We start from the raw sequence: 17,196 nt of genomic DNA on the forward strand, positions 1-17,196 counted from the left end.
CCTTAGATAAACACCGTAACAATAGTAATCGATAGATTGACGATTTTGGTCTCTGTGGGATCAATATTCTTTTATATTACTCTGACGCGATTCGTGCACTTGCGAATATAACGATCAACCATTCAATTACACCTTCATACCAATCGACTGTTTCTTCGTTATTTTCAATTTTTTTAGCGAACCAAACGATTGTTCCCCTAGGACCAATCAATTGGTCTAATGGAATTTTTCCCAGAAACACGTATTCATGATAGTTCAGACATGGATTCAATCATAACAACACATGTAAACATAAGATCCATTAACAATTTCCAGAATTTCATCATAAACAATTGATCAAAATTAAAACCTAGAAACCCTAATGAGATTAAGAACTTCTCATCTCTACCACATCATGCAATACACCTAATTGATATCCATTTCTCCCCTCTTACTTTGTATTTTCCAGCAAGATGCAACTTCAAGCTCTAACAATGGAGTCTTCCTTTAGCTACCCCCCTTAATCTGTTGTAGGTGAGCTCAATCAACGACATTTAGCTATCCCAAGCACCTCCTTGTTATAGAACACAAGCCCTCAACAGATCCTCCAAGGATTGGTTAGTCCTCTCCATTTGATCATCTGTCTATAGATGATAAGAAGAACTCAACTTTAGATTAGTACCAAATTCCTCTTTCAAACTCTACCAAAACCTTAATGTGAACCTCAGATCTCTATCTAACACAATGCTTGACGGAATGCCATGCAAGCTAACAATCTTCTCAATGTACAACTTAGCTAATTTCTATAAAGTATAACTAATATTGATCGGTATAAAATGAGTCGATTTTGTCAGTCTATCAATAATTACCCAAATAGAATCCCACCTCTTCGTCGTCTTTGAAAAACTTGTCATGAAATCCATATAAATGTTATCCCACTTCCGTTCCATAATACTCAACGGTTGCATTAGACCCAACGACTTCTGATGTTCAATCTTTGACTTCTGACAAGTCAAACAAGCATACACAAACTTAACTATTTCCTTCTTCATTTCTGGCTACCAAAATAATTTCTTCAAACCGGGATGAATACTTAACCCACTTCTGCGACCCTCCTCAAGAATAATCTTCTTAAGCTCAGGTACGTATGGTACCCAAACCATGTCTCTAATCCCCATCACGCCATTCTCTTCAATTATGAAGTCACCTCCCTTACCTTGATTGATTAACACAAGTCGGTCAACTAATTCGATATCGATCTTCTTTCCCTCCATGATCTCTTCAAGAATACAACTTGTCAGTTTCAACATACTAAACTTTACACTATTAGGAGTCTCTTCACATACTAAACTCATGTCTCTGAAGTACTTGATCAATTCTAACTCTCATACCATCAACATTGACACATCATCTACTTCTTGTGCAAAGCATCTGCTACAACATTAGTTTTACCTGGATGGTAACCCAAGTCAAAATCACAGTCCTTCAAAAGTTTAAGTTATCTTCGCTGCCTCATGTTCAACTCCTTCTGATCAAATAGATACTTGAAAAACTTGTGATCACTGAACACCTCAAATCTAGAGCCAAATAAATAATGTCTTAAAATCTTCAATATGAATGCCATTGCTGCTAATTCTAGGTCATGTGTAGGATAATTTCTTTCATGAACCCTCAACTATCTAGAACCATAAGCTACCACCTGACCATTATGCATCAACACACCTCTCATACCCATCTTCAAAGCATCACAATATATAACAAAGTACTCATTTAGATTCGGAAAAATGAGAGCATACATTAAATTCTTTGTGGATTCTTGGAAACTCTTTTCATAATGCATGTCCCAAGAATATGGTTAACCCTTTCAAGTCAATTGAGTCAAAGGTAATGCTAAATTCGAAAAAAAATTAATGAACTTCCTATAGTAACCAGTCAACCCAAGAAAACTTGTAATTTCAGTAACAGACTTGATAGTCTCCCATTGTAACACAACACCTATCTTCGAAGGACCAACCGTTATACCACTACTAGAAATCACCTGACCAAGGTAACTCACTTCTCACAACTAGAACTCTCACTTGGACAACTTTGTGTACAACTTGTCTGTCACAGCCTAAAAAATATAGTATGCAAAAAAACACCCAGCGAGAAAGAAATGACAGAAGAGTCGCCACCGTGCGTTATTTATCCCAAAGGAGGGAAAGGAAACGCTCGAAGTAAACCTGGAAAAAGGAAAGGAAAAGACAAGGTCTCGCAACCAAATCTTGGGTTCGGGAGCCGATTATGCGAAGGGAAGGTATTAGCATCCCTACGCATCCGTAGTACTCTACGGGATCCACTTTTGTTGTTCTTGTCTAAAGGGTGTGGGTTTATCTAATGTACTATCTGCTAAAAGAAGGGTCAAAAGGAAATGACTCGCACGGATGTCGCATCCATTGCATACGTATCTCATATGAATATGAGAATCAGAGTCTTCGTAGCTCGGCTACCCAGGGGTTAGGGGGCAGTCTGCTCGCTAAGACATCGCGTCTTATGCCTACGTATCTCATATGGAATGAGAATAAGAGCAAGCCGTAGTTCGGCTAACTACGGGTTAAGGGTTGTGTTTTTTAGATGGACGACGTTACTACGCAATCTACCGGATGCTCGACCTTTGGAGACTTACTCGCCTGTAGTAGAAGGAGTTAACGTGTTCTTAGGATAAGAAAAATCAATGAGTTTGTTTGAGTTTTAGGAATGCTCATGCAAAAAGGAAGTCCTAGACGAAGGAGCAGTGCTACCTTAATTGACATGCAAACGGGAGACTATACGGAGCCTAGAAATCTTATGGGGAAACGATCACACCACACAAAACATGTATCTTAAAGTAAACACGCCAACAAGGGGGCTCAAACATACAGGGGTAGGGCTTTAGTCAAGAGGGGTCATATCAACCTCGACAAACAAGCCATGGAAAGGTAATCAAACGGGCTCTTAACCACTGACATTGACCGTCAGGGTGAGCAGATCAAAAGGGTAATGAGGATAAGACCTCATAGCTCTTAACCCTGGCCAGGGTGAGCTTATGACAAAAAGTGGGGATTCAGAAAGGTGGAACCCTCTCCACTGACTGACCGGACAAAAGATCTTGGACTTTTGTTCTGAAGCATCGACATGTAGTGTAATCTTAAAGAACGACACACTGAATAACGGGGGATTGACTACTAATCCCTTTTATCCGTCAATTGCCTCTTTACGGAGGTCTTTGGGACTGATGCCTCTTCTTGGAGGTCTTTGGGCACAAAAGTAAACAAACAAAAGAAAACATTGCCTCCTATTGAGGTCTTCCAGCTAAGAAAGGGGTAAAATCCGGGAAAAATAAAGGGATCAAGAGATCTACCACACGGATAAAAATCTGAAGTAATAACAGCTAAAGAAGCAAGAAACCCAGAGATCTCTCAAGCTAGCACCATCAAAGAAAGCGAGTCAGTACAGGTAATCGGAATAAACCTCCAGGTGGTATCCCACAAATAAAGTGGAACACCAAGCAAGCCATCTCTGCAAGAGTCATGTGAGCCCTCACAAAAAAAACTCAACAAACAGGTTAGAGTGACAAGATGGGGTGCAATCAAGAGTTTCCCTAAATCAAAATGTAACCATGTGAATCATGCCATTAAAATTCACAAAAAGTTCACAAAAAGCAACCAAGGGTAGGAGGCCTAAACCTCTTGTCAAACAAATGCATTAAAAGGGTATCAAAAATTTCAGGTTTAAAGTATAAAGTAGTGGAAATAGGGCAAACCTGATTGGAGAGATCAAATGAAATTGAATTGCCCGGTTGGCTTTGCAGAACAATCTTAGGGTTTATACGAGAGGGAATTGGTTCTTTGCAAATGAGTTCCCTTCAGTCTTTAGAGGTTGCTCTGAACTCTGTTAGCTCTTCTCTCACTATCTTTTTCCCCAGGGTTTTTTAGGAGATGGAAGTCTAGAATTTATAACCTGATTTTTGTGACTTTGTGGGCTCAAAAGAGAGAGGTCCAAGTCCAAGATTTTTCTGTTATATTTTATTTATTTATTTATTTATTTATTTATTTATTTATTTATTTATTTATTTTATTTTTTTTCGAAACGCGTGGGCTTCGCCTAGCCAGCATGACAGTTCATGAACAAACTTTTGCTCCTTCAAGATTAACGTTTTGACTGATGAATAGACCCCATTTGAACATGTTGGAAGTATCTCAAGCCATTCCCTTGTGTTGATTGATCACCCAGATAGGACCCACAAAGTGTCTTGGATGATATTCAAGCTTCTTGGATCTAATTCTGATTGACATGATGAAATGCTATATGAAATGTTAAATTACCTAAAAATGAATGCATAAATGAGGGGGGAAATTTTGAGGTATTACAGCTTCCCCTATTCAATCAACTGGAGACCCGAAAAGAAGATAGCAGCGGCTTTCGCGCTTTCGAGGTATCAAGGGATTGAATATAATAAACTTGAAAATTTGCACTAAAGTGAAGTGAAGTAACAATGCCTGTCAGAATCGGCAAAGAGGTGGTCTTGAAAGAAGAATCCGTCTGATACGGTGAGAGTCAGTCTGAATACCGAAAAAGAATGTTAACCTGGATACCAAAATAAATGGTAACACAGAAATAACCATGGCTTGAATGCCGCTCATCAATCTGAATACTGGAAATGACTTCGATCTGAACATCGGAAGATATGAGATTATTAATATCGGTCTGAACACCGAGAGGCTGGCCTGAATGCCACAAGTTGCGTCGACCTGAATGTCGGAAACTTCTTCGATCTGAACATCGGAAAACTGGCCTGAATGCCACTTCGATATGAATATCGGAAAATTGGCTTGAATGCCACTTCAATCTGAATATCGGAAAATTGGCCTGAATGCCACAAGTTGCATCGACCTGAACGTCGGGAACTTCTTCGATCTGAACATCGGAAAACTGGCCTGAATGCCACTTCGATCTGAATATCGGAAAATTGGCCTGAATGCCACTTCGATCTGAATATCAGAAAATTGGCCTGAATGCCACTTCGATCTGAATATCGGAAAATTGGCCTGAATGCCACTTCGATCTGAATATCGGAAAATTGGCCTGAATGCCACTTCGATCTGAATACCGGAAACTGGCCTGAATGCCACAAGTTGCATCGACCTGAATGTCGGAAACTTCTTCAATCTGAACATTAGAAAACTGGCCTGAATGCCACTTCGGTCTGAATACCGGAAAACTGACCTGAATGCCACTTCGGTCTGAATACCGGAAAGACTTTCATGCCTGTCAGCATCGGCAAAAATAGGGAAAATGATAGTTGAGGTGGTGCGTGGGCCAACGACCTCTGCTGGGGATAATAAGTCAAGTCATGAACAATCTTCAGTCTGAGTACTGGAACAACTTCTGGCTTATCACTTGGGATACCGAGAATGCCTTATGCTTTACATGCGTATGTTTGAATTTTTCAATGGCGTAATGCTCCATGAAAATGGGAATGCTACGCGATTTGGGAGGATGCAATGCAATATGATTCTACATGCAGGGATGCGAAATGCTGGGTAGAATGCCAAGCCGAGGCAAGGGAATCTGCTGGGGAAATGATCACCATCTTCTAGACCCTGGCAATGCTGTTGGAGAAACACAACACAATGAACTCTATGGGGAATTGACCGGCCACGTGGTGTTCTGGCAAATAACAAAATACCGAGGCTCTGACTGGGGAGAGAATGGCACTGAAAGATTGCTGCTGAGGAAAATGATAGTGGTTCTGGCAACCATAATCTGCGAGAGAGACGACTTAGCAGGGGAAGCAAACACCGATACGGTACCGAGATTCTGCTTCAAGGAAAGAGACCATGGATCTGGCGTCGAGATCATCGATCTGGCATCGAACCTTGAGGAGCAGCCGCTTCTGCTGGGAAGATACAGTCAGGCACTATCAACTCCGCTGGGGATATATAGTCTGGCACTGTCGACTCTACTGGGGAGTGTATAATCTGAAACAACCGCTTGGGGGGAGGTACAGTGGTGAGAACCTGCTGGGGATTAAAGAATCCAATGCTCGGACCAGCTCTGCAGGGATGAGATACCAAATACCAACTGTTGAAGAAAAACATATGCGATCATCTATTGGGTATCTTAAGGAAATGCCCCGAGTGTACCTGTTCTGAATAGACGATCCAAAGCACTTAAAATTTACAGCAATTTTAAATGATTATTAAGCATGTACCTGTAAAGCTCTTATGTGTCATGATGTAATGTTTATCAAAAATTCGGACGTCATTTTTTCAAACAAAACAGAAAAATGAAAATGAAAACAGAGATATACTGAATAACACGGTTTTATTGATTGAGTGGCCTCTGAATAGGCATTTTCATCAGGAAGCAATCCCTGGAAATCGGTAATCGCACAAAAGATAAAAACAGAAATTAATCTAATGGCAATGTGAAATGGATTTCTATTGGGTTCCAATTCTACTATGACTTGCTCGTCTTCAAGATACTCCAGATGATCAGCTTTCTGAAAAGAGTGATTGGAATGTTTCCTATCCTTCAAAAGTTTCCAGTCATTGACACGAGATGAGATTCAGAGCTACTCAGAACGCAGTCATTCGTTTAATCCCTAACTTTTGCCTGGATCGTCCTTTTCGGGTTTTCAATCCACCGGGATACCCATTTTTGCCTAAGTTGCCTTTTCAGGTTTTCAATTTACCGGGTGTACGATCTTTTCATTTTTAATCCCTAACTTTTGCCCGAACCTTTTCATTTTCTTGGTTCGTCGGGATGCCCATTTTTGCCTGGACTATTCTTTTTACTGTCCAGCGGATCTATTTTATGCGAAGTATTTTTTAACTACGTCTGAGTTCATAGGGGAAGTGAAGTTTTCACCATCCATAGTTGCAAGCATTAAGGCCCCGCCATCAAAAACCTTGGTGACAATGTATGGTCCATCATAGTTAGGAGTCCACTTGCCCCTGTGATCTGTCTGAGGAGGAAGGATCCTTTTCAACACCAAATCTCCGACTTGGAAGCATCGAGGACGCACTTTCTGATCAAAGGCTCTCTTCATCCGACTCTGATACAACTGCCCATGACAAATGGCTGCCATTCGCTTCTTTTCGATAAGACTCAACTCATTGAACCTTGTCCGAATCCATTCAGCTTCTCCCAACTTGACATCCAACAGGACTCTTAGAGAAGGAATCTCCACTTCAACAGGTAGGACTGCTTCCATACCATACACAAGGGAGTAAGGGGTTGCCCCAGTCGACGTACGTACTGAAGTACGGTACCCATGCAAGGCGAAGGGTAGCATCTCATGCCAATCTCTGTACATGACGACCATCTTCTGCACAATCTTCTTTATATTCTTATTTGCTGCCTCAACAGCGCCGTTCATCTTAGGGCGATAAGGGGAAGAATTGTGATGCTGAATGTTGAAGTTCTGGCACAACTCCTTCATCATTTTGTTATTGAGATTAGAACCATTATCAGTAATGATTCTTTCGGGAATCCCATAACGACAAATGATTTCTTTCTTAATAAATCGGGAAACCACATGTCTGGTGACATTCGCAAATGATGCTGCTTCGACCCACTTGGTGAAATAGTCGATGGCCACAAGGATGAAGCGATGCCCATTGGAGGCAGTCGGCTCAATCTTTCCAATCATATCAATGCCCCACATAGCAAAGGGCCACGGCGAAGACATCACATTCAAAGGATTTGGCGGCACATGTACCTTATTAGCATAAATCTGGCATTTATGACACTTCCGAGCATATTTGAAACAATCAGATTCCATGGTCATCCAGTAATATCCCGCTCTCAACAATTTCTTAGCCATTGCATGCCCGCCGGCATGAGTACCGAAGGAGCCTTCATGAACTTCCTGCATTAACATGTCTGCTTCGTGTCTATCCACGCATCTAAGCAGAACCATGTCGAAGTTCCTCTTATACAGCACATCGTCTTTGTTCAAGAAGAAACTGCCTGCCAATCTTCTCAAAGTCTTTCTATCATTGTTGGATGCCCCTGCAGGGTACTTTTGATTCTTCAGAAAGTGCTTGATGTCGTGATACCATGGCTTGTCGTCAACTACCAGTTCAGCAGCAAACACATATGCGGCCCTGTCGAGGCGCATCATATCGATCCTGGGAGCGTGGTTCCACCGAATCACGTTGATCATGGAGGATAGAGTAGCAAGAGCATCTGCCATCTGGTTTTTGTCACGAGGTATATGATACAACTTTACTGTCGTGAAGAAAGTCAAAAGTCTTCTTGTGTAATCTCTGTAAGGGACTATATTGGGATGAAGGGTGTTCCAATCACCATTCACTTGATTGATCACTAGAGCTGAATCTCCGAAGATGTACAAAGTCTTGATTCTCAAGTCAATGGCTTGCTCAATACCCAAGATACAGGCTTCATACTCAGCTTCATTATTTGTGCACTCAAAAGTCAGACGAGCGGTGAAAGGCATGTGGGCACCTTTCGGAGTAGTAATGACAGCACCAATTCCACTTCCTCTGGCGTTGACAGCCCCATCAAACATTAAAGTCCACTTTTCGTCTGGATCAGGTCCCTCCTCAACAACTGGCTCTTCACGGTCTTTCATCTTGAGGAACATGATGTCTTCATCTGGAAAATCAAACTTCATCGGCTCATAATCATCAATCGGCTGCTGAGCAAGATAGTCTGACAGAATACTCCCCTTGATGGCTTTCTGGGATGTATACTGGATGTCGTACTCTGTCAGTACCATTTGCCAACGAGAAACCCTTCCGGTGAGAGCTGGCTTCTCGAATATGTATTTGACTGGATCCATCTTGGAGATCAGTAAGGTTGTGTGAGTCAGCATGTATTGTCTCAAATGCTTAGCAGCCCATGCAAGTGCACAACATGTCTTTTCAAGCATCGAGTATCTCGACTCGTAATCTGTGAATTTCTGACTCAGGTAGTAGATGGCATGTTCTTTCCTACCTGTCTCGTCGTGTTGACCGAGAACACAACCCATGGAATTGTCTAGTACTGTCAAATACATAATCAGCGGTCTCCCTGGGACCGGAGGCACAAGGATAGGAGGATTCTGCAAATACTCTTTTATTTTCTCGAAATCCTTTTGACAATCATCATTCCACCTGATAGCCTGATCTTTTCTCAGCAATTTGAATATTGGCTCGCACGTGGCTGTTAGGTGAGAGATGAACCTTGCAATGTAGTTTAACCTCCCTAAGAAACCACAGACTTGTTTCTCTGTTCTTGGCTCAGGCATTTCCTGTATCGCTTTTACTTTGGCCGGATCCACCTCGATCCCTTTTTCACTAACAATAAAACCCAGCAGTTTTCCAGATCTCACCCCGAAAGTATACTTGTTCGGATTAAGCCTCAGCTTGAATTTCCTCAAACGCTCAAACAGTTTTTGGAGATTCACCCAATGTTCTTCTTCTGTCTGAGATTTGGCAATCATATCATCAACATAAACCTCGATTTTATGATGAATCGTATCATGGAAAAGAGTCACCGTCGCTCGTTGATATGTTGCTCCGGCATTTTTCAGACCAAACGGCATCACCTTGTAGCAGAAGGTGCCCCATGGGGTTATGAATGTTGTCTTCTCCATGTCTTCTGGTGCCATCTTAATTTGATTATAGCCAGAAAATCCATCCATGAAGGAGAACACCGAGAACTGAGCTGTGTTATCCACCAAAATGCCAATGTGAGGTAATGGGAAATCATCCTTAGGGCTAGCTCTGTTCAGATCCCGGTAGGCGACACACATCCGTACCTTTCCTTCCTTCTTAGGTACCGGAACGATGTTTGCAACCCATGGCGGATAATTTGTAACTTCCAGAAACCCAGCATCCAACTTTTTTTGCACTTCTTCCTTTATCTTGACAGCCATCTCCGGTCTTGTTCTTCTGAGCTTCTGCTTGACCGGAGGACAACCTTCTTTGAGAGGCAAGCGGTGTACGACAATGTTTGTGTCAAGCCCTGGCATGTCCTGATAAGACCAGGCGAAGATGTCAACATATTCTTGCAGCAATTCAATCAACCCCTTCTTCACATTATCTTCCAAAGCAGCCCCTATCTTGATTTCTCTCTTGGCGTCCTCAGTGCCGAGATTAATCACTTCAACGGACTCTTGATGCGGTTGAATGACCCTTTCCTCCTGTTTTAATAACCTGGTGAGTTCTTCAGGGAGTTCACAGTCTTCATCACCCTCTTCTTCAGCTTGAAAGATTGGATTTTCAAAGTCGAAGTGAGCCATAGTAGAATCGTTATCAATAGGATCCGGTGATGTGCATCTGCATGAGTGATGGTATGTGCTTATGAGTGTGAACAAGAAAGGAGTGACAACTAAACAAAATATTGCCAAATGTATTTTTGATGATTGAAAACTGCAAAAATTGAAGGACAGTGAGCAAAACATTTGAATGCAAAAAGACATCCTTTATTTATGATAAAAATAGAAAGTATCCACATAGATGAGCCCTACAATGAGTCATTACGCCCTGGGCAGAACGTAAGACTTGGATATGCATGAATAAACAAAGAAAATTACTCCTCCAGAAAAGTGACTTGGACAGTATCCTCAGAAGACCAATTGTTGATGACTTCACCTGGGATCCTCGGACGCACCCAGTTATCGATGTCGCAATCACTATCCCCATCTTCATCGTTGATTCCTTCAGGTACCATATCGGTGAACGCCTGAGTCAGCTATCCACTAGTGGGATAAAAAGGATGAGAACACTGCGGCGGTACCTGTTATGCAAGACATGCTGCTGGACATGCAAATGCAAAGACATGTTTATCAATTCCAAAGGGCGTTCTACCCCCTTGATTCCAATCTCACATTTGATGAACAGTGTAAGAAGAAAACCCCGACTAGAATCAAGAAGAAGATATGAACCCCTGGGAATAGATAAACATGTGTTAAATGATATGAATGCAAAATGATGTGAATGCAATGCAGTGGCATGTCAATCAGGATTGTTGTATCACGAGGCACAGGATCGGAACTTCAGCATGAATTCCGAAATGGGAACCATAGAACACAGTCATCAACTTAGAACCCATACTTCAGAACCCACGGTCACCAACAAGAACCAAACAAGAGTCACCAACAGGACACGGTCACCATCAGAACAAGTCACCATCAGTACCTGTAAATGATTCATTCCTGCCCCACTCACGGGTGTAATCTAGGCCAGGGTAAGGTCAAGAGAAACGCAGGATAAACAATCCTTTCAAGAATATCATCATATGCACACCAGGTGTATGCAACGATAATACCCCATCAGAATCTGAACTGCTCGTGATACCATGTTCCGCTAAGTGGCGTCATACCACCCGCTTCCCATGAATCACTCTATTCCTAGGTGTCTTAAAGTTCACTCATAGCCTGTGTATTGGGCCTTTTACCTCTTGTGACTCCCACCCAACAGTGAAACAGATACACAACCAACACAGTATGCATGAGATAGTAAAGCGTACATAGGATGTAATGCAAGCAGATAAGTATGCAAAGCGATAAATAAACAACACACAGTAGACAATAAACAAACAAACGCTAGGAAAGGCCCACTAGGGAAAGTATACCCCCAGCAAAGTCGCCAGCTGTCGCAGCCTAAAAAATATATTATGAAAAAAAACACCCGGCGAGAAAGAAATGACAGAAGAGTCGCCACCGTGCGTTATTTATCCCAAAGGAGGGAAAGGAAACGCTCGAAGTAAACCTGGAAAAAGGAAAGGAAAAGACAAGGTCTCGCAACCAAATCTTGGGTTCGGGAGCCGATTATGCGAAGGGAAGGTATTAGCACCCCTACGCAACTGAAGTACTCTACGGGATCCACTTTTGTTGTTCTTGTCTAAAGGGTGTGGGTTTATCTAATGTACTATCTGCTAAAAGAAGGGTAAAAAGGAAATGACTCGCACGGATGTCGCATCCACTGCATACGTATCTCATCTGAATATGAGAATCAGAGTCTTCGTAGCTCGGCTACCTAGGGGTTAGGGGGCAGTGTGATCGCTAAGACATCGCGTCTTATGCCTACGTATCTCATCTAGAATGAGAATCAGAGCAAGCCGTAGTTCGGCTAACTACGGGTTAAGGGTTGTGTTTTTTAGATGAACGACGTTACTACGCAATCTACCGGATGCTCGACCTTTGGAGACTTACTCGCCTGTAGTATAAGGAGTTAACGTGTTCTTAGGAGAAGAAAAATCAATGAGTTTGTTTGCGTTTTAGGAATGCTCATGCAAAAAGGAAGTCCTAGACGAAGGAACAGTGCTACCTTAATTGACATGCAAACAGGAGACTATACGGAGCCTAGCAATCTTATGGGGAAACGATCACACCACACAAAACATGTATCATAAAGTAAACACGCCATCAAGGGGGCTCAAACATACAGGGGTAGGGCTTTAGTCAAGAGGGGTCATATCAACCTCGACAAACAAGCCATGGAAAGGTAATCAAACGGGCTCTTAACCACTGACATTGACCGTCAGGGTGAGCATATCAAAAGGGTAATGAGGATAAGACCTCATAGCTCTTAACCCTGGCCAGGGTGAGCTTATGACAAAAAGTGGGGATTCAGAAAGGTGGAACCCTCTCCACTGACTGACCGGACAAAAGATTTTGGGCTTTTGTTCTGAAGCATCGACACGTAGTGTGATCTTAAAGAACGATACACTGAATGACGGGGGATTGACTCCTAATCCCTTTTATCCGTCAATTGCCTCTTTACAGAGGTCTTTGGGACTGATGCCTCTTCTTGGAGGTCTTTGGGCACAAAAGTAAACAAACAAAAGAAAACATTGCCTCCTATTGAGGTCTTCCAGCTAAGAAAGCGGTAAAATGCGGGAAAAATAAAGGGATCAAGAGATCTACCACACGGATAAAAATCCGAAGTAATAACAGCTAAAGAAGCAAGAAACCCAGAGATCTCTCAAGCTAGCACCATCAAAGAAAGCGAGTTAGTACAGGTAATCGGAATAAACCTCCCGGTGGTATCCCACAAATAAAGTGGAACACCAAGCAAGCCATCTCTGCAAGAGTCATGTGAGCCCTCACAAAAAAAACTCAACAAACAGGTTAGAGTGACAAGATAGGGTGCAATCAAGAGTTGCCCTAAATCAAAATATAACCACATGAATCATGCCATTAAAATTCACAAAAAGTTCACAAAAAGCAACCAAGGGTAGGAGGCCTAAACCTCTTGTCAAACAAATGCATTAAAAGGGTATCAACAATTTCAGGTTGAAAGTATAAAGTAGTGGAAATAGGGCAAACCTGATTGGAGAGATCGAATGAAATTGAATTGCCCGGTTGGCTTTGCAGAACAATCTTAGGGTTTATATGAGAGGGAATTGGTTCTTTGCAGATGAGTTCCCTTCAGTCTCTGGAGGTTGCTCTGAACTCTGTTAGCTCTTCTCTCACTATCTTTTTCCCCAAGGTTTTTTGGGAGATGGAAGTCTAGAATTTATAACCTGATTTTTATGACTTTGTGGGCTCAAAAGAGAGAGGTCCAAGTCCAAGATTTTTCTGTTATATTTTATTTATTTATTTATTTATTTATTTTATTTTTTTTCGAAACGCGTGGGCTTCGCCTAGCGAGCATGACAGTTCATGAACAAACTTTTGCTCCTTCAAGATTAACGTTTTGACTTATGAATAGACCCCATTTGAACATGTTGGAAGTATCTCAAGCCATTCCCTTGTGTTGACTGATCACCCAGATAGGACCCACAAAGTGTCTTGGATGATATTCAAGCTTCTTGGATCTAATTCCGATTGACATGATGAAATGCAATATGAAATGTTAAATGACCTAAAAAAAGAATGCATGAATGAGGGGGCAAATTTTGAGGTATTACATTGTCCTCGTTCAATGTTTACAATACAACTCTCAGATTATCCACATGTTCTTCATCAGACTTCAAAAATATCAATATATCATTGATATACATAACCACAAACTGATCTAAATATAAATGGAATATTCAATTCATGTATTCCATGAACATTCCTAGCGCATTAGACACACCAAACATAATTACTGAATACTCATAATGACTATACCTTATTCTGAATGCAGTCTTCAGAATATCCTCTGGCTTCACACGAATCTGATGATAGCCTGAACGCAATTCTATCTTGCTAAACACACAAGCACCTACCAACTGATCCATCAAATCATCAATACTAGGAAGTGGATACTTTTTATTTATAGTCACCTTATTCATCTGTTGATAGTTAATGCACAATCTCATACTACCATTTTTCTTCTTGACTAGCAACACTGACGCACCCCACAACGAAACACTTGGCGAAAAAACTTTTTTTCAAGCAGATCTTCCAGTTGCTTCTTCAATTCAATCAACTCTAAAGCATACATTCTGTAAGAAGCGATCAATACCAGACTAGTATCAGGTACTAAGTCTATAGTAAACTCAACTTTGTGTTATAGGGAAAATCACTGATATCGTCTGGAAATACTTCTTGAAATTCACACACCATTAGAAACTCACCAATCACAGCTTTATGAACTCATCCACTTGCTTAGCACACACGAACAACTCGTCACTTGCATCAAACTCTGGAAATGACATTGTCTTGTTGAAATAGTTGATATGAACATGGTTGAACTCCAACTAGTTCATTCCAAGGATAACATCGAGATTTCTCAAATTTAAACACACTAAATGAAGGAGAATTGCCATCCAAGGCGCAACGGAATTTAAAATTTTCTCCATTTAGTGATCCTTACTGTAACACCTCAAAATTTGCCCTCCTCTCTTGGGACTAGCTTAACATATTACATATCATTTTTAGGTCATTAGGCATTGCATCTTGCATATCATGTAGTTACATTGTGCAAGTCATCCTCTTAAGTCTTGATCAGGAGAAAGGAGGTCATGTGCAAGCTAGGGTTTCATTGGACTGGTCATTAATCATCTGAGGATGTGGAGGTCCAAATTAGGGTTTTGTGGTTCTCAAGGAGATTGATCTTGGTCTTGTTTGAAGTGATACATCATCATCATCATGATCTGGTATTATCCAGAAGTTCAAGGGTTTGATCAGCTACCTTGAGATTAGGGTTTTGACCACTGGTCAACCCTAATCAGTTGCATTGGGCCAATCAGGGCATGGCAGGGAGATGGGGTCTACAATGGATATCGGGATCATTTCATGAGTTATATTGAGCATATTGAGGCTAGGGTTTCACCCTTGAGCCATTTCATCAGAAGATTGAGGCTCAGATTGATCAGTGCATTGCCAAATTCATCTATCAGTTGAAAAAGTCAACTGTGGTCAACTGTGCTTGATTTTAGGGATTTGGAGGTAGGAGAGAGTTGGATACACTTCATTCATGTTGAAACAAGTGTTATTTGACATGTCAAAGCTCAAGAATGAAGGAAATAAAGTCAGGAGAAAAAATGCCAAAAATAGAAAGTGACTTATAATGGAAGTTTCCAAAAATGGAAAGTTTTTTACCACAAAATTACATGTCCAAAAATGCTTCAAATGAAATTTTGTTCAACATGAAAGTTGTAGATCTTGGTCTCACCTTTCCAAAAAGTCCAAGAACTTGAAATTCCCATGTATGGTTGACAAGTTATGGTCCATTCAATTTCAAAAAAGACCTATAATCAAAGGGGCATAACTTTTACATGGAGTGTCCAAAATGAGTGATCTTGTTATGAGCAAACTCCATTTCACATGTACTTTCATGGTGCATAATCAAAATTCATCAAAAATGGTCAATGCAAAAGGTCAATTTTCAAGTGCACTAATTAAAATCCAAGGGCAAAATGGTCCAAGTTGAGAAATAATGGGAATTTTGGAATGGGAGTTTTTGCAACACATCACATATGCCAAATAGAAGTGGTTTGAACTGTCATGAGTTTTCAAGGATCAATATTTGGCTAGGCTATTTTTGAACCTTCACTTAAAATGCATTTTTGGCATGACATAGTGAAAATGAGAAATACAAAGCCAATTAACATGAGACAAAAGCCAACACATTCCAAATGATATTTAGAAGTTGCTTGAGCTGTCATGAGCTGTCATATGGCAATATTTGGTAAGGGCATTTTGGAGCTTTCACTCAAATTGCACATTAAGCTAATTTCATTTCATTTGGTTAATTGGTGATTAGCAAAGTGATTAAAGTGGAGTATAAATCATTAATCATAACTGAAATGATAATCACAATTGCAATTTTCAAGAAATCTAACAAACTTTCCCTTCAATTTTCCAAAATCTCAAGAATCTCCATTCCACATTTTTGATCCAAACTTCATCAATTCTTCATAAAAGTGCAAAATTCTTTTTGTCTCGTGCTCCATGGACCTTGTTCTTCAACTGTTTTGGTGTGCCATTGCCTAAATCTCCAAGAACCGTGACTGTTCATACCTTGCTCAACTATGGCATTTTGAGATTTCTGGCAATTGAAGCGATCCTGAGCTAAAGTGTGAGTTCCAATCATCTTCCTCAAGCTTCATCTGCATCTGTTTCATGTAATTACGCGTGGAAACTCAAAGATCAAGCACTGCCTTCATCAATTGGTCAGTTTTCGAATTCTTTCTTTGCTCAAATTGTGATATGCGTTAGAAAGATCATTCAACGTAGAACATCATGCAAGTTGTGGTTTGTAAAATGATTAACTGTAGGTTGAGTTATCGCGATTTGAATGTTTGAATGTGAAACTTTAAATGCTCGATCCGTGAGTTGTGGTAGGAATTAGGTTACATGAGTTACATATTCATGATCCTTGTGTTCATACGGTTCCAACGACTATAAGTTTGTGCATTTTCATTGAGATTCGTTGTTCTTGATTTCTGGAATTTTCTGGATGTGTTCTTGCTGAAAATGCTTCACAAACGCGTGCTAGATCTTCATTTTGCCTTTCCTTGTTCAAACTTGTGTTTCCCGCTTCCCAGGTCCAATGAGCGCGTGCCACTGCGTGTGTTCAGGACGACGTCGTTTTGGCTAATGCATTAAAATTTACAAAATTGCCACTGATCCATTTAATTATGATTATTTCTATTTTGTTTTTCATTTCATTTTCAATTTTGTTACAAGAACTTCAATAAATCATAGAGGCTTCATTTTTCATCCAATTTTTGTGAATTTTTTTTGTTCCATGCTCATGATAATGTGTAGAATTTTATGATGATTTTTGTGAAATTTTTGCACGTGTG

The sequence above is a fragment of the Lathyrus oleraceus genome, chromosome 7 (assembly GCF_024323335.1).
Source record: "Lathyrus oleraceus cultivar Zhongwan6 chromosome 7, CAAS_Psat_ZW6_1.0, whole genome shotgun sequence".
Classification (NCBI taxonomy): domain Eukaryota; kingdom Viridiplantae; phylum Streptophyta; class Magnoliopsida; order Fabales; family Fabaceae; genus Lathyrus; species Lathyrus oleraceus.